Genomic DNA, 12,547 nt, shown 5'->3' with positions numbered 1-12,547 from the left:
GAAATGAAATTATGGCAGATAATATATATTTTTTGCTAAGCTTTGATTGTAAAATAATTACAGAATAGCTTTTAATGAAAGTAGTGGTGTTAATTAAATGACAACAATGTAATAAACATTTTGTTGAGGTGACCTAATGAGATTTCATACAATGCGCTTCCTTAATTTTCCAATGTGAGAAAATAAAATATTAAAACATGATGCATTTTCATTGTTGTGATAAAGGAATTCCCCTGAGTGGTTTTGTGGTTAGATCCTAAGCAGAAGGATAAAAAAAAAACTTAAGACTGTTTCAGCAGCTTATTTTATCTGCAACTGTCCTGTGAAAAACAAACTACCCTCCAATGTCATTTATTGACATAACAGTTTCAGGCTGATTGTTAAATTCAAACCAAACTGTGGAATCATTTTCATTTTTTTTCTTGCTGGAGCCCTGCCATGATTTAAACACTTGTTTATTCCTAGCTGACAGCAAATCCATTGAATACATCATATTTAGCTTGGCTTGTATCTTAAATCACGCTAATTCATCCAGGTACAGCACCAGATGTAACACTAACATTGAGCAAATCTGTGTCTGATGATCCCATGCTGGCTTTAGGCAGTAGCCAATATAGATTTCTTTCAGAAGTTTCAGGGATTTGGAAGAAAACCAACCAATGGAATATGGAATATTAAAAATCTTTCTCGTGAAAATATCTAACCCATAACATATCAATTACTTTGATATGTTATCTAAGAATAAACAATCTACCTGGTGCAATTTTCATGTTAAAATTGCATTAATTATACTATGCAATGGAATAAAGGAAATAGCTAGACATATTCACACTCACATTCAAAATGAATGTGATTCAGGTCCTTAACCCTTCATGAATACACATTTATTTGAATAAATAAAAGTGACTAATGGTCTTGATTTTTGCACTGTGGTTCCAGTGCTACATTTGTACTGTTTAATGTCACATTTCATACAAGAAAAATATGGTTGCTTTGATTTTTATTGTTCTCAGAAATTATATAATTATTAGTTGCCAGTTTTGTTGAATGCTTAACTGGTTCAGTTCTTTGCCCCTCTGCTTTACTCCCACCTACTGTCTCCTCTCATCGTGTGTTTTCGTTGTGGCATATCTTGTGTATTTTTATTGTTGTTCTCTAAAACACTTTGAGAATCCACCTTTAAAGGTGGTATATAAAATACAGTGTATTATTATCAATAAAAAACAATATTTTCCTGAACATCTACATGACTTTTACATTGTTCTGTTCTTTCCCAATTCATAAGTAATGTCCATATTTTGATTATTTATTATTAACATTTTTCACAATGTTCTTAAACCACAATAATAATAATAATAATAATAATAATAATAATAATAATAATAATTAAGTAACAATACTTAAAGAATAGTTTCTAAAACTATTGTTTAAAGTATGCAAATATTGGTTTCCCATTGTCATAAAGATTCTTCTTTTTTGTATCACTACATTTGCATTTTTTGTCTTGAATATATGGAGACCTACTTAATTTCATATTTAGAATGCATACTGTAAGTGAGTCTTGATCCTTCTCACTCACTGCTTCTTTAAAGTGTACAACAATGTGTTGTTGGTGAAGAATGCATTACCTGTGAAGGTGTGGTCTATGCTTAATCAGTTGCAGTATTCCTGTGTCATCGATCTTAATTAATTTGAAAAACAGTTTAGTCTGACTGCTAACAAGAACATACCAATAAAAGATGAAAGTTATGGAGTTTATTTTTACGTACTTTTTAAAACATGTGACACAATCCCTACTGTAGTGCTGGCACTTGAAAAATTGAACGTTTGAACTAAATTTTCTAACGCACAAAGAAGAAAATTCAAGGGACGTTTTGTTAGCATTATAAATTCACTGGTAATATCTCATTAAAAACACTGTACACAGTTTTTATCACCAGATTACTAAAAGGATATTATTTCTCCAACATCTATTCAGAGCACTAAAATATGGTTATTTCCTGGTATTTTGAACATAGAAGAGTATAAGGGTAGCTTAATGCAGGTATTAAAATCCTGAAAAGTCTAATTAAGACAACTCAGAGGACTACATCAGGATCAACAACAAAACAAGCACCTATAAACATAACAAACAATTATGAAGAAGTTTCAGTTTTTGTCTTGTGTTAAATTAGGGATCATTGTACTGAAAAGTACGGTTTTGGTAGGTAAAACAAGTGGATTTGATAACTTGACCTAATTCCTAATTTATCTTTTATTTAATCTGTTTGGAAATATTCTGGGTAAACATCACAAGGAAAATATTGTGTGCTGGGTATGATGTTGTGAATTGGTATAGATCCAGCAATTCAGAATAAGCAAGGGGTACTTTTCCAGAAGTTGTGTACTGTGCACAACAGGTGAATTTGACAAACAGCTAATGTTGCTTAAAGAATTTAAAATCTATCTGACTTTACTGTAGCTCTCATGTAATTGAGCAGAAAGTCACTCTGTTGGAGTTTGTGTTAACACACTGCACCCCTTTGAATGGATTTTTATCACCTTTATCACCTTTGTCTGTCTGGGGCGTGGGGGTTGTATCCCTTCCTCAGTTTAAAAGTGATATATCCCCCATAAACAGAGAGATTAAAACCCGCTATCAAAGAAACATCTGCCTTGCGACATTTTTCAAACTGCTCCAAAGTTTGGCGCTGAGTAAAATCCTCTAAACCGAAAGCCATGATGGACACTACAATCACCCGTAACACATTCCGTAGTAACGTAATACCTGTAATACAAAGAACCACTACAAAGTAAAACCATCTCAAATGCAGCACGCGTGAACCTGGTAAAAAATATAGGCTTCACAAAACAAATCAAAGCCCCCAAATATGCTACATCCTCACCATACAGTAGTTATGTGAAATGACATAATGACATGTGAAAGTGGGAACCTGATTTTTTAAACATTTTTTAAAGAAAATAAAAAATAAGAAACAATGTCATGTCCCTGCCTAACTTGGACGTTGTATTACTTTAAAAGCTTAAACTTTAAACAGAACCTTAGTTATATTCACCATTCACCAGTTACAACAGATACATACTGTATCTTAACACAAATCCAAAACCTTTTAAAACAGAAGCTGTTAACTCTACTTCACACCTGCATGTCAAGATCACGGTGTGCCCAGCAGCTCTTTTGTTTGGATTACACCATGAACGAATCCCTGAGGTATACCATCCAGGGTTTCGAATTTGTTTTTAAAAAATCAAACCTTTGTTTAGATGAGGGAAACAGGTATCTTTTGAGAAGTCATGTACTGCTTGAAAAGAATCTGATTTTGACAAACCTTCAAGAGCTAATTTTGCTTGAAGAATTTCAATCTGTCTGCCTGACTGTATTGCAGTTTATTTCATTGAACTGCTCGGACACCTATGGAGGTTCCCGATCTAAATATAAGGTCTGCTTCTTTCACGGTTCTGTTTTTGCACTTGTTAAACTCCGAGATGCTCACTGATTTAACATTATATTCGCCCCATTAAGCTGAAATGGAAAAATAAGACGTTCTGTAGTTGATCTTTTTGTAATTCTATTTATTCTATTATTTATTATTATTATTATTGTTGTTGTTAATAATAGTAATTATTTTATTATTTATTATAAAACCACTAACATTGATACAGGGGCAGTTGCTGTTCATAGCCTCTCATTAATTTAAAATGCGCTGAACCACTGGCACCCCTTTGAATACGTAACACCTACTGTATATCACCTTTGTCTGTCTGGGGGGACGGGGTCCCCAGTATCCCGCTATGAGAACATGAATGTGAATTGAACATTTAAATACTGTGATATAGAAAATTAATCCCCTGATACAACCAGCTAAATACATATATCCTTATCAATAAATTAATAGGTAACGGGTTAATTCCATGCTGAAAAGAAAAGAAAGGAAACGCTTCTTTTCAGCAAGGAATAAAACCATTACCTGTTCCTTTGCATCGTATGCTTGCTGATGCAGTACTTTAACTACTTCAATAAATTAATAATTCATATTCATATTCTGAAATGTGTATATAAATATGGTTTTATTTCCCTCATCATGTAGAGAGACACACTGGCTGCTGAGGGTGAGCATACCTGGTATCTGGACAGTTCCAGAATATCTACTGTAGCTAAATAACAAAAACAGAGTGGATACCACATAACTTGATAGCTCCTCTAGCTAGTCCACATTGCCAACATTATCTTTAGCAAGGAAGAGTAGGGAGTCATTCTTGTGAATGTGAGTCATTCCTTTTCAAATGCATGTGTAGTTGTTAGGGACAGTTGTTTGTAGAGAGTTGTTGGTAAAATGAAAATATCATTTTAGAGTGTAGGCTCACTGGTGCAGTTTATTTTATGAACTATGTACAGTACCATCTGTCTTTATACTGTATACCATTATACAGATTCACTTTGGAGTGCATTAGGGTAGTCAGTGTGAATAATCTGGTGGGGAATGTTGGATATAATTTGTTGAGCTCTAAGTCCTCACTAAAATTGTAAATAGTCTATGTACTTTTGTCTTTTGTGAGTGTAGTTTAATACATTATTCCCTTTTAAGCTATTGTTTGTTCATTGCTCCCTTACCAAATTCTTCTTGTCAAGTTAAAGAAGCCACGTTGCCTCTTTCAGTGTAGCCTGACAAGGGTTTGTTATTATTTATCTTTTAGCAATTGATTGCATTTAAGCTAGTGCTATGACTAACTTAAATAACATTATATGTTATTGAACTATTATTTGTTTTGTTAATAGCACCCCACATACATAAACATATAAAGGAATGACTCAGTGCCATCCCGCAGCTAAGTGAAGCTTATATACAGTAGTTGTGCATGATATTAAATTATAATACATAAATCCAAACATACTGTATACATAGTAGCCTTCTTAGGTAGCCCATTTTTTTAAACAGAATCTTTGTTCTATTTAAAAAACATTTCCAGTTGCAATACTTCAAAATGTGGCATTTTGAATAAAAAAAATGCTTGTCAAATTTGAGATTCTAATGTAGAAAGGTACAGGCTGATTAACCCACCAAAAGAAAAATGGTCTGCTTTTTTACTCTCAAAAGCTTTTAGACTTTACTGTCGATCATCCAAATAACTTAATGTGTCATAGATCTTTAGTCCTGCTGAATCTTAAGAATTCAGTTTAAAGAATACATCAAAGTACTTTTCGTGCTTTCACATTTTACCTTACTTTGCCAGTTGTTCCACTTGTTAATGTTTACTAAGAAATCTGTTTGCATTTTAGCTTGTTAAATAGAGTCATTTTTTCCATTTGCACTTCTAAGCCAAAACAAATCTACTGGAGGTCTATGTCAGGATTCAGCCAGTCACACCATTACTCGAGGCAGTCAGCTGTTCGTCTGCAATGGAAAGCTGTTGATTTATGCTCTTGTTGTACATTGTAATTGCATATTTGCACGTCCTCTTAAAAAAGCTTGCCTCTGCTGATTTTCTTTTGATGTTGTCTAATGCTTTCAAACATTAGAAAGTGAATGTTATTAACACCTTAAATGTGTTGTCCTTATATCATATTCACTTTCACTTTATACAGAGTCTGGTAAAGGCTTTTTACATGGGACAAATCACAACTTAATTGCTTCAAATTTACTATTGAATATTAATATATAATATAGAGTACTACATGTCTTATTCCATATTAACCCTTGTATCTGATCAATGGTTAAGGTAAGACATGGGTGGCACTCAAGTCACACACTGTTTGAACACAAATGCAGTTACAGTACATTGATGTTTATACAAGTCGTATGGTATGAGGATTGTGGCTGAACCTGTGTTTGGGTTAGGAAACACTAGCTTTTGTGCCCACCGTGGAAACTTTGATTATGACAGCAATATTAAAGCAATATTTATTATATATTTTCATTGTATACATGAAACATCCCATGGGCAAACCTTACATGAAAAGCTTAATAAGATATAAAGATAAACCAGTACAATTTAACTGTGAAAAGATTTACTTCAATTATTAGGCACATGTATAGTATTATTTATATTTTATAATTATGAGCAGAGGTGTTACAGTATATTTAGTAGTATTGTTCTCTGGGACAAAATACCAAGCTTACTGTAAGTTGTGTGATTTAATAAATAATGCCAGGTGCAAGGAGTTTCTTATTTCAATTGGTATATTTGAGATAAGTTAAAAATGTCAGAATTAGTTGATAAAATTATTTGTCAAAATGGCCATTCAAAAAGACATGGTTTAGTTAACTCATAAACAGTGGAAGAAGTAACCATGTTCTCCGCCTGAGGAGTGAAGATTGCTTTTTTGCTATTGACATGAGGCAGACTGCTTCAGAGAAGTTCAGCAGTAAATGAAACGCTTGGTTTTAACAATCAGCACACTGGTGCAGAGTAACTAGAAAGTCAGTTCTGTGATGGACAGACTATGCCTAGAAGGCAGAGGGTGACCACACCAGTTTCAGACTGTCAATTCCATCAGATTGCAGTGGCTACAGCACAAGAATGTATAGCAGGAAATAACCCACACATCTGCAGATAGTAGCTCACAGTCTGGATAAAAATAAACTTGATCCTTTGAGGACATTGAGGTGCAACATGTTGAGAGCTGAGAGGCAAAACTGGCACCTTCTGGGGGCCAAGAAACCCCATGTGACAAAGAGAACAGTGAAATATCTTATTATCCACTATACTTAATGCTAAACACATGCCAAAGACAGTGTACTGTATATAGAAACATTGCTGTGAGTGTTACGGTAATTATTGTGTACTTTGTCACTTCCATAATGTTTGTTAATCCACCTATCAAAATCTATTGCAGCATATGCAAACATAACTACAGTAGTTTGATTACAACAGTACCAGAACCTAGATTGTTGATATACTGTAGATTGAGACGATCTCTGGTCCTAACACAAATCTCTGTGGTTCTCAAAAAAATTACATAACTCCAATTTGAACATTCAGCCCTTATCTATGATCTGTTTTTTATGTATTAACCAGCTCTCAAACAAAAATATGCATTAGTTAGAATGCCTACTGCCTTGATTATTCTTTTCTCAGGAATTGTTTTCTCAGAAGCTTTCCGAAAATGAAATATGCCACAGCATGATAGCTAGTGTTTCTTGTTTTAGCAACTGTAACAAATTAGTAATTATTGGCCTTGTCATGAATGATTGTTGGAAGATTTCAGCAACATATTTTTTTTAAGTACAATGGATAGAGCATCATCAGATTCTACATACTTTAGAGTGCCTCACTTTAAGCACCGTTCACACTCATGTTAAGAGCATGTTACAACAGTTGCACTCCAAGAAGCTGATTATTTTGGAAGAAAAATGACAGTGTGTAGTATTGCAAGCAGGAGCCTAATGAATATATATATAGTTTTTAAGAAAAAAATATTCTGCAAGTTATCTACTAGAGAAGAAGATATGGCCCCTTGGAGACTGGTGTTGTTTAAGTTTGCACATGCGATAACATAGCTACTCATAATTTGTTTTAGATAGTTCAATGGTTGGTTTGCTGATTTAACTGAAGAAATGCTAGTTTAATGGCATGCATTTCTGGATTTATGACAAGCACAGATGTTGTTTAGGATGTTACTTGACCTCTGAACTTAAAATGTCTGTAGGCTTTCAAGAAATCCAATCACAATAGTCATATAGAACTTGACCTAGAGAGACATTGAAAGAATAAACAAAATCATAGATAATGTTATAGCTCATCAAATAAAAACAATACCACAACAGGGACTCTTGATGCTAGATTAATGAAAATGAAAAAAAACCCTAACCCTAACCCTAACCCTTCATCTTATTCTGCACTTTTAACAATGGTTTCTTTGCATCAGTTCTTCCTGGTAGGCCAGCTTAACACAACCTTCTCTGAACAGTTGATGTTGAAACATCTGTATTTCTAGTTGCATTGAGCTCCGCTTCTATTTCAGGGGCAGTTAGTTGCCGGTTTCGCAGACTTGTGACTCTAATGAATGTGTTCTCTGATTCTGAGGTCACCTTTGGCCTGCCTGAACCTTTTCAGTCCTCATGTGTGCCAGTTTCTTCATATCATTTGATAGTCTTGGCCAAAGCAATTACTGACACTTGCAAAGTTATTGCAATTTGTCTTAAAGATTGACCTTCATTTTTTAAAGCAATTATAGACTCTCTTTTTTCCTTGCTTGCTGAGCGAAATTTTGCCATGTTCACTCAGGAATGACAAACTTTTGGCCATGCTCCCTATATTTATAGTAATCGTGGATCCTCACTTGTTTACCAATAATTGGTGAAAAAAGGTAAATGAAGTAACATGCTACTTAACTGTGAGGAACTGTTGTCTGACAGAGACAATTTTAAAACACTTTTAGTGTTCTAACACCATGTTATACACATTTCTGACTTTTAACTAATCTGGGCTTCAGACTGAAATCTGCTTGCTTTGGGTGTTCATTTTATTGAAAATGAAAACGTAACATTTTTAATGCAGTTCACTTAAGATTATAAGTACACATATAATATAATTAAATATTATGGCAAGATTCACACATTTGTTAATTGTTTGCCTTTGGAAAAAGTTTGTGAGTCTTGGTTTTCACTGTAACAACATAAACATGCTTTTCATCCTTACGGTCTATATATTTTATTAAGAACAAATGACTAAGAATCAGATATGTTAAATTAAATCATGTTAAATTACATTTCATATAAGAGCATAGTAAAATCAAAATAATTTTGTCATAATTATTGCAGCTTTGTGTCGAAAGTGTGGTTTCCTTAAACTTTAAATTCTCTTTCCTTAAAGAGAATCTGCTGCCCATTGAAGTTATGGGACTGGGAAAAACCTGAGAGCAGACAATAACTGAACAGACTAAAACTGGTCTATTTTTATACATTTCTGTTCTTCATTTCCGTTCTGTTTACAATGAGATCAAGAAGCATTATGGATCTAATCACTGTTTTGTTTAGGACAACAATCCGCATAACAGAACATTTTTATTTTCCACTTCTAAAATGTGCCTTTAGTTACCTGAGTCCATATTCATATTGCATATTAAGTGGATTTAAAGAACTATTAAAACAGATTAAATGGAATCACTGTTTCACTAACATCTAACGCGCCACAGATGCCACCTATTGATCTTCTTTGGGCAGCAAAGTGCTAAATTCGGCATGCCAAAACACACAGCAGTAGATTGTACCTTGATTACCTCTAATAACGAGACTAAATAGATGGTTCTTAATATGCCATCCAAATGTGGCTGGATTTGTTTTGAAAAACACTCTAACGTGCTGACTGCATTAAAATAAACTTTTTCACAATGAAACAAACTGCAAGATATAAATCTCTCTTCAACACTGAACAGAAGAGCCAGATTGCAATGAACTTGGCAGGACAAAGCTTTGAAAAACAATGTCATGTACAGGTGAGACCAATATAAACCATTACAAAAGTCATGGAAAGATTAAAATGTGGTCACAGAACAATATCTCATCTGTAAAGCAGGGTGAAGGTAAGCTTAACCAATGCAACCAAGGATTACCATAGGATTAGACTAGCCAAGTAAATTTCCAAATTTCCTGCTGAAGAATTTTTAAGTCTTTAACACCCTAAGAATAAGTAAGAACTCGGATTCTTGTCTGCAATCACTACAGCAAAGGTTTGGCAAAGCAATGCAAATGATTATACAAAGAGTTTGGTGAGCTCAATGTGTCACAACTTCATACAATTATTACTTTGGTGGTATAAGTAACCAATTTGATTGAAGCAAATGCAGACCTTTACACTAGGAAATGTATTTAAATTGAATGTGTTCCAAACTCTATGGTCAGTTAAAACCAGTGGCTTGAACACACAGTATGTTTGCATGGAATTACCCAGAATAATTTCAAAAATCCATATTATACTTATCTATCATACTAAGTGTGAATTTACATTATAATTTAAAAAGTGAATGTAATAAAAAACTAAGTTTTCTGTCCTAATTTTGCTGTCCTAATACTTTTCGTGGGCACTGTAAATAAATAGACACTCATCAGGAAGAGAAGATGGTTACAAAGGCTAGTTGTTTTGAACCTTTTTTTCTTTAGGCGATGCATACAGTATATGTAGCTGACAATCCTTTGGCTGCACTCACTGCAAAGACAGATTAATATGTCTCACTACTGAGAGAAGTAGACCAGTATAATTTGTTACTCTTGCATGTTACAAACTTTTACAAAAACATTTCCTATTTTTATTAATGTGACTTTTTTTGTCTAAATACTAAAAATAAATGCAATGCAATAAAGGTACAGTAAATCCCTTCCTCGCTAGTAGGTTTGGGAAATGTTTCTTCTTAACATTATTGTTATTACTATGATGATGATGCTAATGAGGAAAACAATTAACTTTCTAGATAAGTCTATAATGTCCATCTTGTCTAAAAACTTTTAAAAAATCATTTTGTGCAGACCTGCAAAATCACCATCATAACATATTCAATGTAGTTCTTAAATAGAATCATATTTGATTTAATAATTATAGAGATTCACTGCTTCTTCTAGAGACCAGAAGCTAGAGTCTGAGTTTTTCCTACCGAGAGTAATTTGAAATTTAAAATAAAATTGTTTTAAAGGTCCATTCTGAGCTGAATATTTCTCTCTCCCTTTATTATGTAAATCACTTTATAGATATTCCTTTTTAAAATCTGAATCACTCAGAGCCTCTATTTCAATATGAGCTCAGTGGCCACGTGACAGGCTCTACCTCTCAGATGCCAAATGCAGCACAGAGACCCACTCACATCCACACACACACACACACATCTGACAGTCAGTGTTTCTGAGGAATCCTGCAGTAACAGACAGGGATGGAGGCAGGGGTCATGATGATGGTAAATGTAAATGACCCTCAATAAGTAGCAGCTGAGCAGAAAAAAAAAATCTGAGGAATGAACCAGCCTCATATGAGGGGAGAGAAACAAAGGAGCTCAGCTGCAGTTTTTCTCCAGCAGTGCTTTGTCTGGCTTTAGCAGCTTCAACAAATATAGCTGGATGTTGTGCTGAATTATCACAGCTGAGAGTGATAGTATTAGGACAGTTATTTTCAGAATGCCCCCTCTGTGGAGATGGGAGAGTACAGGTGGTGTGAAAACTACTCTGAGGGAGACTAAGTAAGAGGACCATTCAGGTAGGTCAGAATGTCTTTGTCACTTATTTGATTCTGTTGAGACAGTGAACAAAGCCTGTGTAATATTATAAAAGCCAAAGGGAACAAAAAGCTATGTATAATAGCAAACATTTGTCCAGTGTAGTTTCCTTACCAAAAGATTTTTTTTATAGTACCTGGCACCTAAAGACGTGGGTTGCTTGTATGAAGCAATGAAAGATGCACAGAATTTGATTGTTATGATGTAATATGGCTATCTTTACCACTTAACTGCTAAATTGCATCAGTCAAGTCATGGGTCAATAGTCATATGAATGGAATTGGTTTCTGGCCTTTTTATACTATATACTGTATATACTGTTTCCAATTGCTTGTCTGTTACTGTTACTTGCAGTGTGAAACAGATGAATGACAAAGAGATTTTTTGTATCCATTCTCTGAAGGAAGTGTGTGATATTTACAGTATATATATAAAAGAACAATTCTGTTTGTGTATAAACTGAAATACCTTGAGTTTTGTTGCTACATGTTCATCACCTGTCAGATGCAAAACATCAGCTGCTTGGGAGATATGGACAGATGCCTAATTAAAAATACAGGTTAATCTCTTTGCTCTTGTAAATTATATTTTAAAACTTTGTAAATGTTAGTGATAGTTGTAGAAGATAAAAGTTAAACATTTTTGTTTTTTTTAATAAAATAAGTAGAACAATTTCCTTGTTAAGGTTACCGTCCCATTTACTATACTTTTTGTAGTTCAATAAGATTTTAATGGTGGTGTATTCACCATTCAAAGTATTACCTGCTGACATCATACAAAGGCAGAAAATTTGAATCAGACCCTAACAAAGCTAAGCTGAGCAGGTATAGTTAAGTGCTGAACTCCAGGTGAATTTGGTAGACATCATAACTTCCTAAACTGGAATTTGGTTTGTGAAGTTAAAAAGCTAGACATCACCTCATTGTTAACAGGACATTTTTAATAGGAAATTAGTATTATTTTCATAACGCAGAATTGGAAACTATTTTTCTGAACCTATCTTTTAAAAATCATTTCAAGTTTCAAGTTAATTTATTACTAATAAATATTTCCTTACCCTAATTAAAACAATTAACATTTTTGTCTAATTGATTGTAACATATATGCTGTAGTCTGTGCAGCACATTTTCCAAAAGTGTATTTCTGTCATACACCAAAATGTTTACCAAAAATCTTTCTGCATAACGGATAATTGTGTCTCTGTGATTGAGATTATATGAAACATTTTAATAACACAAGAAACAATGTGGGTGAATAGATGCAAAATTTTAAATTCACATTTAGAAAATACAGTTTTACCTTGATGATGATTCACTGCAGTGAGATAGGGTTGTTATTAAAGAGCAG

The 12,547-nt window shown here is 33.8% G+C and overlaps 1 protein-coding gene across 21 annotated transcripts in view; it reads left to right on the top strand.

The window, feature by feature from the left end:
- The window catches only part of magi2a (membrane associated guanylate kinase, WW and PDZ domain containing 2a), a 396,131-nt gene that overhangs the window by 186,279 nt on the left and 197,305 nt on the right, over positions 1 to 12,547 (top strand). Inside the window, exon 1 of one of the 21 annotated variants that reach the window (XM_069192441.1) lies at positions 10,805 to 11,181. The exons of the other annotated variants lie outside the window; for them this stretch is intronic. The gene's annotated coding sequence lies outside the window, so the exon portion shown is untranslated. Of the gene's footprint in view, positions 1 to 10,804; positions 11,182 to 12,547 lie in introns of those variants that run through there. 21 annotated transcript variants of the gene reach the window in all.

This window comes from Lepisosteus oculatus, chromosome 7 (assembly GCF_040954835.1).
Source record: "Lepisosteus oculatus isolate fLepOcu1 chromosome 7, fLepOcu1.hap2, whole genome shotgun sequence".
Taxonomy (NCBI): Eukaryota; Metazoa; Chordata; class Actinopteri; order Semionotiformes; family Lepisosteidae; genus Lepisosteus; species Lepisosteus oculatus.
The sequence above is the reverse complement of the archived record's forward strand: the minus strand, read 5'-3'. Positions and strand labels throughout refer to the sequence as shown.